Source organism: Gadus macrocephalus, chromosome 20, assembly GCF_031168955.1.
Source record: "Gadus macrocephalus chromosome 20, ASM3116895v1".
NCBI lineage: Eukaryota > Metazoa > Chordata > Actinopteri > Gadiformes > Gadidae > Gadus > Gadus macrocephalus.
The window spans coordinates 20170070-20190671 of NC_082401.1; the positions used below are offsets into that span (position 1 = coordinate 20170070).

Here is a 20602-nt window from a genome sequence, read left to right on the forward strand (position 1 = left end):
TTGCTAATTGCTGAATTTTCCTCTCTGGGAGATACAAAGTGGGTGGGAGAGCTGTGTCTGTAGGGGAGAGATGGTAGGGGCCGTGGCTCTCGGGACCTGATTAGAAGACCGGTGAGTTTGTGGCATATATATATATAGATATAATATACTAATTACCATCGTCTTCTCTTTAAACAATGCTGTCGCCAGTCCTGCGAGAGAAAATTAGAGTTTTGAATTTGAATACAGGCCCGACGGCAGACTTTGAGTCTTCTATTTGAAGGTTTGAAGGTTTTGAACCATAGGTCTGTCTCCTCATTTACACTAATATTCAACATACCGACATCGCTCCTGCCCAGGGAATGGCCATGTGACGATTAGTATAATGCACTGTTGTAGTACTTTGTTTGCAGTATAAATAGAGCAGAATCAGAACAAAGCTCATCATCACGATGGTTCTAAAAGTGTTGGAAAGGCAGCAGCCGGGATGAGACGGCGGTGTGTTTCAGCGGCAAGCCGAGGCCTCCCAGCCTCATTAAAACCCTGACCTGCCGGGCGGAACCCCTCTAATTAGTGGGGGGCCCCTGCCAGTAGGCACGGTCGGAGAGCCCCTTAATACCAGGGCAATGAGGATGGGTCAGGGGGCCCTGAACTGGGAGGTAAAACCCCCCCCCACCGCACACATCAAACAGCTCTTTGATGCCCGTGACGCTGCCTTAGAGCCGTGCAGGTTAGCATGGGTCACCATCCAGAGTTGTTCTCTTTATTGGAACCACATGCGACACATTGAGAAGAAGTCAAGTCATTAAATCAAAGCGGTGAAACACCTACTGGGTTTGTGCTGTGGAAGTGTGTTTATGTTTTTCTGGTTGAGTTAATGAGGAATGTCGATTGGAGGAATCGGAAAAGAGTAAATCAATAGACCTTAAGATCTAGAGATAGATAATATAGATTGTACATTTTTGGGAAATTCATTTTCTTATACAATGAGGTGCATGTTTGAACACAGTTTATAGACACAGTACACAAGACGACACAAGACACCTCAATACTTTCAGACACATTAAAAACTGTGTGATTGTATGTATGTTTGTATATATTTATGTGTAGCGGTTTGCAGCTGTGAAAATACGTTAGAAATGAGCAAAAACGTCAAAAAGTGGAAAAGTGAATTAATCTTCATTTAATAAACTCTAGAACTCATCTTATTTAAAATGAAGGAAATTGAATTAATTAATAACATGATACAAATGACTCACAGTCAGAGTAACAAGGGACATATATCTGCTGTGGATGTATTCCCCACTTGGATTTCCACGGTGAAACAGAGTTTCTAAACGTATTACCGGTGACCGGTGACCTAGTCTCCACAGGACTTATTATTTATCTTCTTCACATGTCTTCTGTCCAAGAAGACACATGTGGACCACTTGAAGATTAATCATGCAGTCTGACGACCTGGTTTCCCTCTGTACACTGGGTACCGAAGAACAAAATAAATACGAAATAGGTAATGCATATTAAACACATCTCTGACATCTGGGTGAACTTTTGCCCTGCATCTTCTCATTTAATTTTCATAATTCATCCGAGACAGAATACCGCTGCGATTACTGGCTTTAAGCAATGAAACAATGTTTTATTGTGCAATTCTCCACACACAAATACATGAGAACATCTTTTGAACTACGCAAGCATTGTTCCAAACTGAAACCCCATGACGTTGAAAAAAGGCCCCAGCTCGCAAGGCAATTAAAACTGCGTTCCGGCACCATCCGTGTCCAAGTGCTATTCCTTTCCCCCTTTGATCTTGATCTTGTTCTGATACATCGCATGTGTTTAAATCCAAAAGCAGAAATGAGTAAATGAAGATGGGGGGGGGAATGGGGGAAGGAACTGTGTTACCAAAACACCTCTAAGGCAACAGAAGAAACCCATATCGCCGACTTGACCGGACAATGATCTTTGAAAAAAAAACGATGGAAAATTGCTCTACTGCGGGGTATACTGTGGCTCCAGACCTTAGGTTGGGGAACCCACTTGGGGTCCCCTTATATGCATGTGGAGTCGCAGGAGATGCTGCCATAAGCTTTACACATTTGATGATCTATTTCAAGCAAACAATTTTTCGTTTTAATGCTCGGAGACAGCTTGTACATACAAACTGTCTGACTTATGATTCACAGCAACGAGCAAATCCCTGAGTGTGTCGTAGAGTGACGAGAGTGAGTGTTGGAACCCCTGCTATAGGCGCCCTGTACCTCTCCCTGTGTGCCGGAGGGATCCAGGCAGTACGGCAGTCAAACGGGTGGCGCATCGGTGCCGAGGTCTCAGCAGCCGCACAGAGACCCTGGGCTGTATTTCTAGCTTGATGGGCTGATTAAATGCATGCAGGTGGGGAGGTAGAGGGCCGAGGCAGAGCCGTTGATGGGACCGTCCCAAGGTTACACGGCGAAGGGGCCTCCGGGGACGTTCGTCTAGCGTTATAGATGGCTTCCTTTTCATTATATTTTTGCATATAAACTGATTGATGGAAACTGCAGTGGGACGTTTTTAGGATGTGATGAATTCCTGTCTTCTTGAAAATTGTTTCAACCTTTGTGATAAGGATTTACAGCGGAGCGTGTATTTAGTGAATTTTACCCTGCATGTTTTTTTTATTTGTATTATTGTCTTGCATCATGTAGATGCCCAGCCCCAATATTCTAACAAGACTTGCTTATCGAGATCATACATATTATGTCTACATCATTGGGGGGGGGGGGGGGGGGTAACCTTCATGCTCTATTACTCAAGTCAGTCAATCTAGATGAAGTACCTGAATTAGCTAAAAGAGAATAATAACTCAGATCCCAAGTCAATAGAAAAGCCTGACATGCACAAAAACACACACCATCAGTTATATGGCATGACGGGTCCACGGCTGAAATATTAGCTTTTGATCGAACCTTTGTTTTATGTCACCCTTCTTATTGGAACTCAATGTGGCTTTCTAGCGCAGGTTAAAGATCTCAACGTCTTAATTATAGTCTGCATTATAACACAACTCCCTACACTCCAATCTATTTAGTATCTAGTAGGTATAGTTGATAGCCCTAAAAGCACGTTTTGAATTTCATATATTAAGTATTTTCAAAATGCAAGGACCAATCACCAATATAATTTATGATTATTTTCAGGAAAATAAACTCTGAAAGGGATTCGGTCACATGGTTCCTAAAATATCCCATAAGCATGGGAGAGGTAGCAACACCAATAGCAAGAAGGACCCCCATTTGTAGTAAAGAACTTGAGCTGGGGAATATGCTGGTGTTTCGCACAATAAGTCTACCAGTACTCCACTGCAGGGTCAGAGTGAGAGACATATGGAATGGTATGGAACAGTACAACCCGGGAGAATCAGCCTATGATCGAAACAAAGTTACACTTTAGATTAATATCTAAAGTCTGATGGCGGACGAGCTCCCGTCTGGATGAGCAGGGTGTTTAACATTCTATCGCTTCATATATGTTTTGACCAATCATGTCGCTGGAGGTGGGGATCTGCGAGCGCTTAGTACCGACTGGCAAACACGAACTCGGCCCACAGTTTTAGATTTAAAATGCTTTCAAACCGATAATCATTCACACACGCTTAATCAACTACATTCTGGCAAGTATCGGTGTGCACCAAGCCTGATCCTGCCTTACAACTGTGGTTCAGCTGTTGAGCAGATTGCCATCATGTCAACACAGCTTAGCCCTACATAGCACGGCACATTTGCCCTTGTATTAACACGACATGAATCTGTCTGTCTGGCTGCAGACCAGCGTCATATTCATAAACAACCACACCCCCTCCTCTACCCCATATTCAATCTGGAAGTGAAGGGTCGTCTGTTTGGATGAACCGTTTATACATATTTTTCAGATGGGATTCTACACAGAGATAAAGAGAATAATAGGCAAGTTGCCCCCTCTCTTTGCAAGCTGAAAATGAAACAACACTGCTAAGATCTGAGCTGCACTGTGTATCTAGTCCTGTCAGTGCAACACAGCCTCAAATCAGCTGTCACGCTCTTTACTAAGAGGTGTTTTGCAATTTTTTGCTACCCTGTCTCGAGCAAAGTCCCCTCTCTTAACAGTAACACTGCTGACATCTTTATAATACCCAGGGCATAGCTAGGTAGGAGCATGTGTTGTTTACATGTAGTCTAGCATACCTACAGCACATGTGGGCTTTTTAAAGGGTAAGTAACAAAACCCAAGTCAAACTCGCTCAAGCTAAGGTGCAGAGCCAATATAAAACTACCGCCCTGGAAAGGCTGTATACTTTTAATAAGCAGTCTCCTTATTATTTAACGTAGAATTGTATTGTTTACTGTTTTAAAGGCACCCAGTGCAACTTTATGTAAACATTCAATGAAAAATAAACATTAAATTTCTAGTCTTTTTTACATGTAGTAAGTTTCAATAACTCCATACCATTACATATCGACATTCAAGGAGCAAAGATGAGACGTCGTTGTGTGGTGAGAACTGATAGAAAATCGTAAACAACAACAATCGCCGGTGGGGAGAAGCCATTTTTCCATTGACTGGAAGCCTGCTTTATTTATTGTAGGTTACAAAAAATAAAGAAAATGGCGGCATTGTTGTTGTTATCGATTTTGTATCAGTTCTCACCACACAACGACGTCTCATCTTTGCTGCTTAAATGTCGGTATGTAATGGTATGGAGTTATTGAAACTTACTACGTGTAAAAAAGACTAGAAATTGAATGTTTATTTTTAAGCCTCGAAAGTGGCACTGGGTGCCTTTAAGACTTTAAAAATGTTTGCCAAAAAATGACACAGAAATGTGCACCAACCCTTTGTGAGACTAAACAGAGCTGCTCTCAACTGCAAAAAGGGATTTGGGTGTTTACTTACCCTTTAAATCTTAATGGGTTAATAAAAATGCAATGGCTAGTAGTCGGATAGTCTTCAACCAGCTGTTGTTCGGTCTCCTGCCCTTCCAGGGTGACTGACTGAGAGACACACTTATGGTGCCGCTCACGTCCACCTTCAGCCCCCAAGGATTCCTCAACGCAGGGCGGCCACCTTAGCAAACTTGGCGACAACGTAAAATGTAGCACCAGGCTACACTGGCCGCTAAATCATAAAATGGAAGGGAGTGGCTCAGCTGGTTGCTATGGTCAACCCGGTATCACGCGATTGCGTGCCCCTGCGCACGAACGTTAATCTATTGAAGCGTGTTCCAGAGCACGATAGTCCGACTTTTTGCGTGTTACACAGAACGAAATGTAAACCAATGCATTCTGAATGGGAGTGTTCTCAGACAATTAACGTGCTCCACAAAACGGTACGAGAGAGAAAGAGAGAGAGGGAGGGACAGAAAGAGAGAGAGAGCGAGAGAGGCTTCAGAAAGGGTGTGCGCAGATAGTACAGTGCACCCTAGTTATGTTTATGCCAAAATCACAAATGCTATATGTATATATATATATATTGCCTATATATGTATAGGCTATATATATAATTAGGCTATAATTATATAATTTAGCATGTAATGAGACAATCTATAGCCAAATTGTCGAAGATGCCCGAGAATCTTCGGGGATATCAGCTTTTATCAAAGGGGGTCTCAAAGGACTCATACGCTTCAACAGCGGCTGCAGCAGAAGTGTTGAGACGAAAGATAAAGACATTTATAGAATATTCCCATTCACATGATTCTTCGCACGACCTGCAGGTTGGAGACTGAAATAACCCCCAAAATGAGTAATAATGTAAAAGCAGCCAAGTCCCACAAATTGCTTGAACTATTTATTTCATTCCATTGTTTCGTTGATATGCATTATTGAAAAGTTTCAAGCATATGGATTTAATGCAATATCCACAAACAGTTCAAAATGGTACTATGAAATGTCTTGTTTATTGTATTACCAGTTCATTTCTCTTTTGTGAAAGTCACTAAAAGTCAAACGCAAGGTCACAGGCTAACAGTGGAGCTGTGTTGGGAACCAGCAGCCAAGAGCTTCCATGGAAACCTTCTACCCATGTTAAATAGATTTAGTTGGCAGTTCCTTTTCTGCCCATTTTTTAAACTTGTGGAAGCACTTTGCAGTACTGGGAGACACCATTTCTAACGGCAATGGAGCTAGATTCTAAAAATATCAAAAGATGCCCAAAGCAAATACCTTTAACCCATAGTTGTGTTTTATCAAATTAAAAAAATTCATCGAGTTTCATTGACCACAAATTGAGCAGAAATATTTTGCATACAAATCTTTAAATAGTTTAACCACATTAAGAAAAATACATTCGTTAATTTTTTTTATTAGTGAAGCCACAAGTTTTGCACATTATCCAAACAGATATTTTGCATACAAATCTTTAAATAGTTTAACCACATTAAGAAAAATACATTTGTTAATTTTTTTTATTAGTGAAGCCACAAGTTTTGCACATTATCCAAACAGAATACCTGAAATGTTGATATTTCAGCCCTTTCGGGTTCAAACAAGATAAATGACAACCTAACAAGAGATGTCCCTGGTCAGGTAGACTAAATAAAAGTGTATTCCCAATTGCTCCAGGACATTCGTGTAATTGACTTGTGAGCTCTCCCTCAAGCCTAGAGAGACATCAGTGTTGAACCACCAACTGAAAGAGGGTATGCCATTAGTATGAGTGACAACATTTCATGGCTATTAATTTAGTTCATTATATTTAGCCGATTTGAATAGACTTTTCTAGCAGGTGAGGCTGTCAAAGAACTAAATATGGAGCAACTACAAAAAGTAAATTTGCAGCATGACCAAATTATACAAAAAGTATAGGAACTGTTCTAGCAGATATGTTTTAGAAGTCTCTTTTGATAGGCAGTGTAGAATGTTGGTGTATTTTAGTGTCTCTGTTCACATTTCTAGTCTAGGGACAAGCCAGGGCCTCTCATACTGACTTTTAGGTTTTCAAGCATCTTAAAATACCCAAATCATCACTCCAATACACAAGTCAGCTAATGGCCTAAAATGCTGAAGCTAGTGTTAGTGATGGCGATAGAAATGGACAAGCTTGCGTGTACAAATATGCAACTAGAATTGCAAGGTTCACAGTCCAGTTGCATAAGTGGTCACAACCGTTGGATTGTAAGCAAAGGTAAAAAAAAAAAAACTTCCCACAAACTAGTCAACATGGTCAATTGAAAGCCTGTACAAAACGACCCTGGAATAGTCAAATGCAGCTTTACTGCGGATGAATTAAGCCAAATTGCATAAACATCCAATGGTAAACAGTATACAAATGCAATCAAGGTTGCACTCACACTAGGCCATCCGGCCGTGATCGTCGCAACTGTGGCCTGGCCACGGTAGGCTCTTGTACATACGCCATCACCCAAACAATTCTACCAAACCGTAACCAACTAGTGAAAAATGGAACAAAACTTTAGCACACACCCAGTGACTAATCACCTTGTCCAGGGGTGTTCCAACGTGGTTTACCCGAGGGCCTTGCGGACTTAAAGTAAGCCACACATTTGACAGAGACAGCACGGAATGACGTTAAGTAAGGGATAATGCCCGACGAGGTGTCCATTATCAGGAATTAATGGACGACGTGGAGGCGTGAACCGTCCGACGCGAAGCGGAGGACGGTTGCCTCCGCGAAGTCCATTAATTCCTGATAATGGACACCTCGTCGGGCATTATCCCGCTTATACCACGGTCACTTACCAACGGTGACCAAATTAAGACCATTAATTTATATTTTCATGCGTTTTACAATCTGAATATAAAGTTTTCCACAAAACATACATTTGTTTCCCTGGTTACGCCTGAGGGTCCGACTAATACCCGGAACCACCATTACACGCCCGTTGGGTTCTCATGCAACGGAAACGTTGTTCACTCCTCCAGTAATTAGGACGGACCATAGCTACTACGACTTTAGAACAGGAGGTAGCGGGAGGTATTATAGTCCGCCGAGCTTTGTTTTGTTTCCCGTTGCTATGGTTACTACTATTTTAGAGACGATACGCCAGCTAGCGCATTAATTGAGAACGGTAAACAGACAATTTGACGGAACTACTTGTCCAGGTGTCCGTATATCAGGAGTTAATGCACACCCTGCATCCAATCAGAATCGAGTATTCCCACAGACCGTGGTATAAACTAAGCTAATCTACAGGTTACTAGTGCTAGTGCAATTACATGAGCATTTTGCACAATATTTGTACTCCAATGCTACGTAAAGCAGGCTTCTTCAGAAACCCGTAGCCTGCTACATTGAAGGGCAAGTGTAACAAATCCTGACTAAGACCGAAAGATGGCTCTGGAAGCCACTACGGCCCACGCAGCAGATTACTGCGTGGACCGTGGTGGCTTCCAGATCAACCCTTCGGTGGACCATTCATACACATGTATTCCGAGGATGTTTTGAAGACACTGGAGTCCCATGGCACTAGATTCCTTTGAAGACTAAGTTGGTATGGGGGGGCCCAAAGGGGGCCCCCCCATAGATCTTGTCAGTCATCTAACACCTGTTAAGAAAAACACACACATCACAAGATACAAATCAGCAAAGCTAGGTTAACAAACAGCGGTGACATGCATGTCAAGGTGCAAAGAGCAGGGATACTGATGGCTTGTGTCTGAGGAGACAGCCCAAAAACGTCAACATTTAATAAAGGAAAATAACTTTTACTCACTGCGGTGGTCTGTTTCGAAGTGCCATGTTGGTAGCAATATTTGTCTGGGCTGTTCAGTCAAATGCCCACAAAAACAAACACGCAACAACGCATACTTTCAGTTTGTATAAAGTGACAATAGTGAGCTGCAATCTAGATCAAAAACTTTCAACTCTCACTAAACTCAACCTCGATTGACACAGGCCGATGCGAAAAGTAAACCAAACCCTGTGTTCACCTATAATAAAGGGGTGCGTGACAGGTGATCTCAATTAAGAGCTAATCAGAAAGAACCAATATCATCCGACTGCAGACACAAATGGGCGTTCCCGTGTGGTGGGCGTTCTCGTTCACGCAGACTAAAACGCCCCCCCCCGGCGTTCTCCTGTGGTGGGCGTTCTCGTTCACGCAGACTAAAACGCCCCCCCGGCGTTCTCGTGTGGTGGGCGTTCTCGTTTTCGCAGGCTGGAACGCCCCGTTCTTCTTCGTCGATCTAGTAGTATGGGCAGCATAGAACTGACGTTAGCGCCCCCTTCTTCTTCGATCTCGTAATACGGGTACGTTAGCCAGCTAGGCCTACAGAATGTTAGCTTACATTTATGTGTCGGATCTCGGCCCACACTTTGCATCAAACTTGATGCAACACGATCATTACAGGGAGGCTCCATGATCTCAAGTTCATTATCTTTTGGGTAAGTATAGGTAGGGTATTACCGTATTAGGTATAAGTGAGATGTTTGATATAGTTGTTTAAGAATATGCCCAAATTAAATAATGAATAGATTAAAATAACACTTGGGAGTTGGGACATTATGCAGTTCAAATCCAGTTACCAGACACTATGAAGGCTCAAACAGTAGACCATTTGACTCCCAAGTGTTCACTTACTTTTCCCACTGAATGTTTTCAATAAAGACAAAATACAGTAATTGCTCTGTAACAATTAACCTTACAACATACATCGTGGGCACAAATGTATGTTATACATCGTATAGCATTTGTCACAAAAACAAAAAAGAAAGGAGTAATAAAATACCAGCATTTCTGGGCAGATACATTTACTACAGTAGTATGTACATTTACAAATGGAAGGGATTCCAAAAAAAGACGTCCCAAATAAAACAAAAAAGGAGTAATAAAAGAACATTATGCTAGGCAGACATCTTTGATGACAAACCTGCCATATGCAACGTTCCTCAGTACCAGGGGTGCGCTTGGCCAATTCTTCTTTTTTGAGAAGCCTTTGAGGCGTAGCGCAAGGCCACTGCCACAGCCTGCATTGTTGTAAATCTTTCTAACCGTTATGTATATGAGATTGTCTTTATTAAGCTTAATGTCCCCTGCCAAACTGTCATTTATATATATGGAAGGATGGAGAGGCTTGATTAGTTCTCGGAATGTGTTTGAAACCCTGTTGAACACGCCAAGCATCGCCATGTCCAGTCTCAGCGTCTCTTGTACAATTTGCTGAAGGACTTCGGGTGGTAAGAATGGCCTGTCCTCTGTTGTGCCAGATTGGAGCGTGTGGCTGAGATGGGGAGATGGAGAGGGTGAGCTTGGTGTGCCAGCTAGTCCTGCAGGGCTAGAGAGAGCGAGAGCCGAAAAAGAGTGAAGGAGAGCGAGAGAGAGGGAGAGAAACAGGGATTATAATCAACCTTCAATTCAATCACACAAGCCCAGACCAACACTACCCACACCATTAAACAAAAAGGCAGTCACTGATCGATCAAAAGTCTGAGAAAGAGCAAGAGAGAATATATGTAAATAGAAAAGTATGGACATAGTATGTAATACCTTTCACTGCTTAGTGATTGGAAGGTGTGACTGAGATGGGGAGATGGAGAGGGTGAGAAGGAGCCAGCTAGTTCTGCAGGGCTAGAGACAGAGACAAGTGTATTGGCTACGATCTTCGTAAGCACCAAAAATAAGTAAATAGCAACATGGACACAGTATATAAACCTTTCAAGTATAAAGGTCTCCAACAGCTGTCCAACCACCACCTCCTGATAGAGAGCATGTCCCCCTGAAAAGTAAAGTTATGCTTTAAATGACTTCATAGCCTAATACAAATCCATGTTACAGTACTGTTTAGCAGTGTACTATGGCAGTGTAAATGATTGTGAAGATGTAGCCATCTCCTCCCGTAAGTGCAGTACCTGAAGACAAAGTAATGTGTATGACCTATGATGCATGTTAATTGTAGCCTTCAGTAAGGATGACTAAATTATTAAAAGCCTTATATTTCATGCGACACATCTGATTGAGATTTGAAAGAACTCACCTCACTGAAATCATATTGCTTTTGAGGGTAGAATACATTGCGTACTGAAATAAACATACAAATGAGTTAATTGTTTTACAAACTAGTCATCAGTCATCATTTCTGAAAATAATGCATCTCACCAGCAGCATAAACACCCCACAGCTGTTGCTCTGATACTGGTGAGGTGCGTCCTGTGGTGGTAAAAGGGGAATGTGATTTGTCAATGATTCTTATTAGTATATAATGCCTATAAACTATAAAGTGATATCCACCCTCATTTTGTAGCTACATACAAAAAGTGCACAATGCACTTTCAACAAGCATTTAGCAGCAACCAGGGCCCATCAGCGTCACATAGGAACACTTCATTAAATCATAATAAACAATCTAGAGGCCTGCCTGTCTACCAGTGAATGCTACTCTACGAGATGCAATGAATCGTGCGCCAGCCACACGTTTTACCTCGTCAGCCAAGTAAAGTCCCTTCCATGGTCCATTGGACAAAGCATGTGCCAGGGTACTGAAAAGGTTTGGAAGACGTGTAAGTTGCAATTCATATGCATCATCATCAACACGCATTCAGTACACACTACGCTTCGATTTCACCCAAGGGTGAATTAAAAGTACATGTTTTCCTAAACGTTGGTCATCAACGAGGTAATAAAGTAGTAACTAAGGGCACATCTGTCATCTGTTTTTCAGAGTGCTAACGATCTTTATTCATTCGTTGCGCCGCGACCGAACTGACAGAATTCTCTGATATGCCATGCATGTAAACATACTAGTTAGTTTAGACATACTAGTACGTTTACATGCAGTTTAAAACGATGCGTGTGTCACCACAACGAAGCAGAGTGGCCGCGATTTCATGCCTCTTACCATGCCAGCTGACACCTTAACATCCAACTTAACAATGTACTTTGGTAATGTTAACCTCACAGTAAAATAATCGGCAAAGCCTTCGCTGCGAACTTTACCCTCTACCTACAAACCGTCTTAAACGTTGCCGATTTCTGAATAGTATATGCAACGTTTATGGACGATAGCATAGCATTCGCTGCTACCGAACCATGCTTGTCACGAGTATTTATATCGGATTCGAATTCGGATAGGCCTACAACGATACCACAGCTAAATCAGTGATTTAAATGAGAATACTTCACAGCCAATGTTGTCAAATAAACAATATCATACTTACTGACATAATCTCTCATCATAACCCTTTCGTTTTTCTGGAAAGTTACTACGAGGTAAAACCGCCAAAAAAGGAAGGGTAGCATACCCAGCATGCCTTGCGAAACTCACTCACCTCTTCTTGATTGATCGATGAAACGCTACAGGAACGCCTGATGGGCGTTTTTGTGTCATGACGGGAACGCCCGATGGACGTTTTTGTGTCATGACGGGAACGCCCAAGCCTGCAGCTGGACCCTTCTCGTGGAAAGAGAGAGCTACAGCCTGCGTGGCAGACCTGCACAGGTGCACCTCATCAGCTGATAAGCCTCTCAGCCCCGCCCACTGGCTACCTGTAGCAGGTAGGCAAACACAGAGCACCCAGCAGACGAAGGAGAGAGAGAGCAGTCACAGCTGTCACATCTGTTGCCTGAAGATTCTTTGTTTGTCTCCAACAAAACCTTCCAAACGCTAAATAATATAATTATAGCCTATACATATATAGCCTATACATATATATAGGAAATATATATAATTAGGCTATATATATATATATTTATACCACGGTCTGCGGGAATACTCGATTCTGATTGGATGCAGGGTGTGCATTAACTCCTGATATACGGACACCTGGACAAGTAGTTCCGTCAAATTGTCTGTTTACCGTTCTCAATTAATGCGCTAGCTGGCGTATCGTCTCTAAAATAGTAGTAATAGTGAACCGTCCTCCGCTTCGCGTCGGACGGTTCACGCCTCCACGTCGTCCATTAATTCCTGATAATGGACACCTCGTCGGGCATTATCCCTTACATATATATATATATATATATATATATATATATACATATAGCATTTGTGGTTTTGGCATAAACATAACTAGGGTGCACTGTACTATCTGCGCACACCCTTTCTGAAGCCTCTCTCGCTCTCTCTCTCTCTCTCTCTCTGTCCCTCCCTCTCTCTCTTTCTCTCTCTCTCGTACCGTTTAGTTAATTGTCTTAGAACACTCCCATTCAGAATGCATTGGTTTACATTTCGTTCTGTGTAACACGCAAAAAGTCGGACTATCGTGCTCTGGAACACGCTTCAATAGATTAACGTTCGTGCGCAGGAGCACGCAATCGCGTGATACCGGGTTGCTATGGTAGGCTAATTGTATGAGCAAGAGGTATTGTTCGGTTTTTGTGAATGCGCAGGACGGGCCTTTCAAAAGATAAGGTGTTTTAATGAGTGGGAGGACATCAGCCAGAAGAATAGTTGTTGTTTATCCAGGTTTGTCGGTTTGGTAGTCGATCGTGTTGTGTTAACGATGGTCATTCAGCAGTCACACACACATAAGAGTCTTTACTTTCCTGACAAGGCGAAGAAGTTGGTATTCACAGCAGAAATACAGCGGCCACTAAGATGTTTACATCAGCAGACAGGAGCTGCTACGGCGATGCCATTCTGATTCACAGTCGGCCACTGCAGGGATCTTCTGCACGGCAACCAGCCAGCTCGCTGCTGACACAGTTAATTTTGATTGGTGGGGCGTTAAATGACACGGAAAACAGGCCACAGTGAAACAGAACACAAATGCACCCGACCGCTTTTCACCCAGAGGTCACATAAAGCATGCAGGAGGCAGGTGTGACCAATCATAGCATTCCTCTGTTTTTTTTTTTTTTTTTGTTTTTTTACAGTTGTCGTCTAGATGCCAACTCAGAATAACTCCAGAACCAACATCATGTGAGTAGAACACGCAAAAGAAAACAAACCGAAGAATGTCCTCCCATGCCTGTACACTCTAGTAACACTGTAGTCTGACTTCAGGGAGAGGCCAGGATTAAGTGAGAAACAATAGCATGACTGTCGTTTGACATGAACGCCAACATGGACAGCCCGCCCACCTCCCCCAACAACACCACCACCCCCTCCCCTCAGAGGGAAGAGTGATGGATGAGTGTCACGCAAAGCTGGCTAACGATCAACTCCATGTCACCGCAATGTCATCCATGTCAATGGAATCGCAAACAAGCCATGTGGTAAAGATGCTAAACATGTTCACTTGTCTTTCATGTCCATACGTCACACTGTAGATATGAAAGACCTGTTGTGAGTTTGTTGTGCGTGTGTAGGAGGAATTGTAGGTCGAGGCTATGTGTAAGATCATTGTGCTTCATATGATATGCAAAAAGATCAACGATCTAAAGTGTTCTAAGCGCTGTCCTAAGGGTTGTTGTGTTATAATGGTTTGGTTTCCACGGTAACTGTTGACGGTCTGGAACATGAGCAACGCTGCAGCTTGTGAGCGGTGGATACTGCAGCTGTGAGCCATAAAGCTCAACCAAGTGGCGGGAGGTATAAGCGATGAGCTGGACGACAGCTTAACCCCTGTCTCGAATACTTCCTCTGCACTTTATGGACTGTGAGGCCTTGATGTGAGCCTTGTGATAAATGTTATCACGGGAACAAGGGAAAAAACATTGCAGGAGGACGAATGGAATTTGTGAAATAAAAACACAGCACGTCATAACAGCGCTTTGCTCCCTGCACTTGTGCCAGACGAACTGTGCGTGTGTTATTGTCTGAGAGGTTTTCCACAATAGGCCAGTGCATTCTTACATCCCAGAGTTTAAACTGTTTAATCAATGCCCTCTTAAACACTTTGGTGCAGTGTGATTCCTTCACCCATATGGACCTTAATCATGTTTCAACCGGTCCAGTGAACGGGCTGGCCAGCAGTATGTGGAGGATCGGCCCTTCACTTGGTGCTCGTCTCGCTGCAGTCATCACATAGATGGGTTTCCCGGGCACGTAGATGTTTTAATCAAGGCTAACGTGCTGTGGGGAGCCAGGAACGGGGGGGGGGGGGTCGTATCGACCCTGTGTGTGTGCGCGGGGCGCGCTCCTCTGCTTCTGCCCCTCCGTACACTCAACAGTGGAAATGAAGCTAATATCTATGCCGGGCTCGCTTCAAATTGATTATTCTAGCTGTTGCAATGTGCTGCAATGCAACTCAGTTGGAAAAAAGACAAACACCAAATTGAAATGGCCTACTGCTGCTCTGAGATTGGGAGCAATATTAAGTGGGAGCTTCTCTGGTATTCAGGGGACAATAGTTGATGCTTGAATGAAGGGGGATCATTCTCTTCATCGTTCAATGAGTCGCATTACACCTGATATATTTAACCTTTAAATTCAAAGATTTATTTCTCAAGAGAACAAATTGATTTATATATATATATATATATATATATATATATATATATAAGGTTGAGTCATGGGTGGATGGATTGTATTCTGTAGAAACTCATGTGAGACAACTTGAACTGATCGAGGGCTGGAGTGATAAAAAGTGACCAGTCAGTGTAAGAATGATTTGAGGACATCTCATGTGCATGAGAGTGTCCTTACATTGTGTTTCCTCTTCTCTCGCCTCGGCTGAATAGTTGTTATCATGTTTGGCTCAACCTAGCCCCTTCAGTTATAACTATGACCACCGTTTTGGACATATGTCCATCATCTAGTGCCCACAGAGTATAGGCTTCCAGTATTTTAATCTTGTAAACAAAGCCATGGTAAGAAAAGATAATAGAGGATTGATGACACAGGGGGAAAACATGCAGCAAGACAAAGGCAAGATAATGACTTAGAACACAACCCTTTTGACCACCAAATTACAGAGTGGTAGTGACACTGTCTGAGACAGGGGATAAATACTATTGTTAGGGACCTCCAAACGTGTACCAACAACAGATTAAGCAGCAGATACCACAGTGAAGATGGGTACTCAGGCTCGCGTGCAATGGTTAACAATGACTTAATGAATGAGGTTGTTGGAATTTAGAGAGAATCAAACAGACTTTGAAGCACATGCCTATCCTTGTTAAAATGATTGCATGGATGCACTTGTTGATAGAGATCAAGCTATTTTAAGGAAGGCTTTCATATGTTCACGCCTCTTTACTTGGATGATTCCAGAATTGGAGCATTCCATAAGGTGATATCTGAATCCCAGAATCCAAGAACAGAAGCATTCAGTGAATAAAACACCCAGTTTGAACCTGCTAGTCCAGCAGACAGAAACACAACCGAAAGACAAACAATCAATCAACCAAAGCAATCTCCTGTAATTAAACCCATGTTGTTCTAAGGGTAACAAATGAAAAGCCCATCACGGCACCGTTCCACCCCCTCTCCTTTATCGGACCCAATAGTCAACCCTGGTCAGAGGCTTTCGTCCGGCCTTAGACATGCCTCCCCATCCTCCCCCCATCTCCTGGCTGCTCCAAGCGCAATGAGGTTTGCAGATGGTAGAGGTCAACAGCAACCCCATCTGTTTGGGCCCGGCTGGTAAGTGGATACGACCGGCGTAATTGGTTGCCAACGGTCCGCTCAGATGTTCAACGTTGTGCAGCAAGGTCAACCGTGTCACGAGATTATGTGTACCCTCAGTGTAGTGTATCCCCATTACGGGGACATGCGCCAGTGGCAGTCATGTTTGGGAGAGGAAAATGGACGACAGAGGGTGTGTTTCTTAATTTATTACGTAAGCGGCAGACATCTTTGTTTGTTTTGTTTAGTAGGTGCAGCATGAATGCTTTTTGGGGGAATGGAAAAATACAATCCAGACTTATTTCTCTATATTGGATTAAAACATGGTGTCATTTTACACATATAACTTGAACCTCTCCTTCCTGTAATTGCAATATTTCCTAAAAGCTTTCGGCCCTAATATCGATCGTCTACGTCATGTGTGTGGTGGACGTAGAGCTCCAGTTACTGGGGACGGATGCTGTCATTCTGGTATCGCTTTCACCTCCTCTACAGATCCCATATGTTGGAGAGCCATATTGATTATAGATTACTACCGTTATTCTTGACAGGTCAGCAGAGATACAACAGCTAAAGTAATAATACAAGTTAAATTATATCATACGTTTGGAACATCAAAACGCATACCTCGGAAAATAAACTGCTTTTCTTTTGTGCGTAAAGCAGATCTATTCTTTGTATGCACATGTTTTAACAATTAGCAATCTATGGCTCACTCCTCACAGCATTCACACCTACGACGATCCCGGAAACAGACCAGTAATATCACAATGTTTGCCTAGATTAGTTAAAAAAATAATTTACGTCTTCACACCCATTGTCATTTCTAAACATAGAAATGCAGTCCATGCAACAAATTCTCCCTTGAAAGGGTGTAGCTTTTTAGTTTGATGACTGGAAGGGTGTCCTCATCATTATGCTATGCTGCATATTCCCAAATAGAGTTTTTTGTTTGTGAATATTAGCCAATCAATCCAGTCCAACTAGTTCTGTATCAATACAGTGGCATTCCGCTCCATAAGATCCTCTTTGTTCACAGGAGACCAGTCAGCTAGGAAAAATATATAGTCTCCAAGTATCGACGTCTTGCTGTACCTGACGTCACAAAACCGGTTCACAGCTGGTTACTTGGTCTATTGTAGATAGATAGATGGATAGGCAGGATAGGCAGGTAGATATGTCACCGTGTTGGCACAGTTTTCCTTTATTAAACAATTTCTACATACAATTTTTATAAACCTTTTTTGGACTAGTTTCTTACATTTATTTCCAGACAGATCCTCAGTGCCATCCGGATGCGTTTTAGATATAAGTACGATTCCATATGTTTCAGAACCAATATCTCCCGAAGCAGCTTCCCTCCGATAAAGTACTCCAACGGGTCAGCTGATGCTCTGGCCTGGGTCAGCTGATGCTCTGGCCTGGGTCAGCTGATGCTCTGGCCTGCCTCAGTAGGCCTGTGTCTGCTCATCATGTGGTGGACGTCTCGCTGGGAAACACTGCATACGATGGGTCGATGCGTTGGTGCAGAATAGAACGGAAACTATTGATTCAGGCCCTCTCGATAAACCTGCCAGCCGACAATTATTAGGTACGACAAAATATTGTAAATATGAAAAGAGAACTTTGTTTCTATTCTATTCTTACTTTGCCTTTCATTCTGTCAACCCAATTTGGTTTTAATATGCAACCAGTGTTGGACGCGTGAAGGAGCTTCCTGTGGCTTTCCGCCGTGTCCAGGAAGCGCCATGCTACATACCGTTAATGCTAAGCGACACAGCGTAAAATGTATTCCGATTCATGTACCTTGAGATGAACACCTGGGTCTCCACATCAACAATGCTGATCTCCCAGGCGTCGCAAAGGGGAAATATATGTATATAAATATTTGTATGTGCTATATGTATATATATATATACCCACCACATACCGTGGTTATATTCATGTCTACGAGGAAAATACTATAGGGATGGAATAGCATTTTTACAATGAACATGTTAAATTATAATGATGTTAACCCCCCCCCACACACACACACACACACACACACACACACACACACACACACACACACACACACACACACACACACACACACTGTTGGCCTTTCTGTCTGTTGGCCTGTCTGTCTGTTGGCCTCAGTCGGATTCCCCAGCCCTGTGGGGTGACCAGACACGGTTGCCTAGCAACCTCCTGTCTGAAAATGACGTGCTGACTGATGGGATCGCAGCGCATTCCCTCAAGGCCAACAAGTTTGGCTGGAGACACAGAGAGAGAGGGAGAGAGAGGGAGAGTGACACACACAGATAGATAGAGACAAATAGAGAGAGAGAGAGAGAGAGAGAGAGAGAGAGAGAGAGAGAGAGAGAGAGAGAGAGAGAGAGAGAGAGAGAGAGAGAGAGAGAGAGAGAGAGAGAGAGAGAGAGAGAGAGAGAGAGAGAGAGAGAGAGCAAGGGTGTATATTTTGTCATTGATGGGGAGACATAAACATGGCAGGACTGGAGTTAAATTGGCTTAGAGACTATATGTATTTTATATTAAAATTAAATTAAATTATAATTATTATTTTGTAAAGCAATGAAAGAAAACATGATAAATAAAGTAAAATAATAGTGGTGCATGTGTTCGTAACAAAATCAGCCAAAACATTAGCATGAGTATGGCTATAATAAAATAAGATAAGAATAGGTTCTTATTTTCTGTGGAACCATATCAGGGAGGATTAACGGTGATTCACCTGATGAGCAGTGAGGGTCTGTGGCCAAGCGGTGGAGCAGTTGAGTTGCAAATTTTGTGTTTCTTGCAAGATTATGCAAATCAAATTGTGGGAGTGCTAGAATTGAGAAGAAGTATTGAAGAGGTTCATAGGGTGACTTGTGACACGTACCCCTGTCACTATCTCTTGAGGAAACGGCCCGGGAATACTTGAGATGGTGTTAATCCCAGAGTGAAAATGTGTTGTCTTCTTTTAACATTTCACCTTTAAACCAACCACTGGATACTAGCTTACCTTTTCCTTCTTCTGGTTTATACTTTTTTAAGGGTTCACCATAATAACAGTCCACCACAGCCAAACCGAAACCAAAAAAGTGCATAGCAGTGTGCTAAGAAACGCGTGAGGAGTGTGTCCAAAAGGATATAGAGAGGAGTTGCTGCTGCAGTTAGCACATTGTTATGCTAATAGAAGAGCCTGGGAAAGCATTAACAGGGGGTCACAAAGCTCGTTAATGAGGAGGGACCCTTGCTATGTCCATTACTACGGCGACATCACACACATGCACGTGCCCACACCCACATGCACATGCAAGCGCACGCACACAGACATGCACTTGCACACCATAGTGCACACAAATACACGGTTGGACCTAGTTCACTCTTGAAAATGCATCCATGAAATCCATGACTGCAGAGAAAGGATTAAATGTAGTTTACAAAAGAAAAGGGGAAACTTGATCATGGGCAACACCCATTGGACAACAACAACCACAACAGGTTGGGCAAAAATTCCCTGAGGGGATTTTGGTTTCAGTCCATTATTGCAGTTCACCCTTAATACAATGTGTGCTGTACAAACACCACAGCAGTTAATGTATCCAACAACAGCTTTGATGTCCATGTTAAGCTCTGAGAAGCTTTGCAATTCTTCACCACTTGGTTTTCTTTGCTGAGTTTTTTCTTCGAAGGGCCCAGCTGGTATTATTAGGCTTGAACTCTCAAACCCTGTGTTTGCACACCTGGAAACCTTGTTCCCTTTGAGCTGAACTTGTGTGCACATGCTGGGAGGACTCCCCGCCTTCCCTGTGAGACAGACGGCCATATATCGACCTGCTGGAAGTGCTTAAACCCTGCGCGGGTACCGGTACAAAAAAAACGTAAATTTACCACCCATCTGTATTTTGTTTGTTGAAGTTGACCACAGAGAATAAATCATTGAATGCCAATGAGCAATACCAAAAGGCCTCGTCATGGTCGACGGCGGTTGAGAACATTCTTGGCGGCTCTGTTCCGGTGCAGGTCTCTACATGTCTCTGGGACACAGGTTGCCACTACTTCTAAAAGTGGCCTGTGGCAGGCAGTGTGTGTGTGTGTGCGTGCTGCTCTGCTGATGCAAGCAGACGGAGAACCAATGGACGTAAATCACCTACCCATCCACCCATCCACCCACACGCACGCACACACACAAAACACGTCACAAACATCAA

At 42.9% G+C, this 20602-nt stretch overlaps 1 long non-coding RNA gene across 1 annotated transcript; it reads right to left on the minus strand.

Annotated features, from left to right (window-relative positions):
- Positions 1-9889: 9889 nt before the first annotated feature.
- Positions 9890-12300, minus strand: LOC132449106 (uncharacterized). The gene is made up of 6 exons (XR_009523512.1): positions 12109-12300; positions 11373-11430; positions 10929-10972; positions 10607-10670; positions 10442-10522; positions 9890-10229 (listed from the first exon to the last, which is right to left on the minus strand). It is a non-coding gene; the product is annotated as an uncharacterized LOC132449106 (long non-coding RNA).
- Between the last annotated feature and the right edge of the window lie 8302 nt (positions 12301-20602).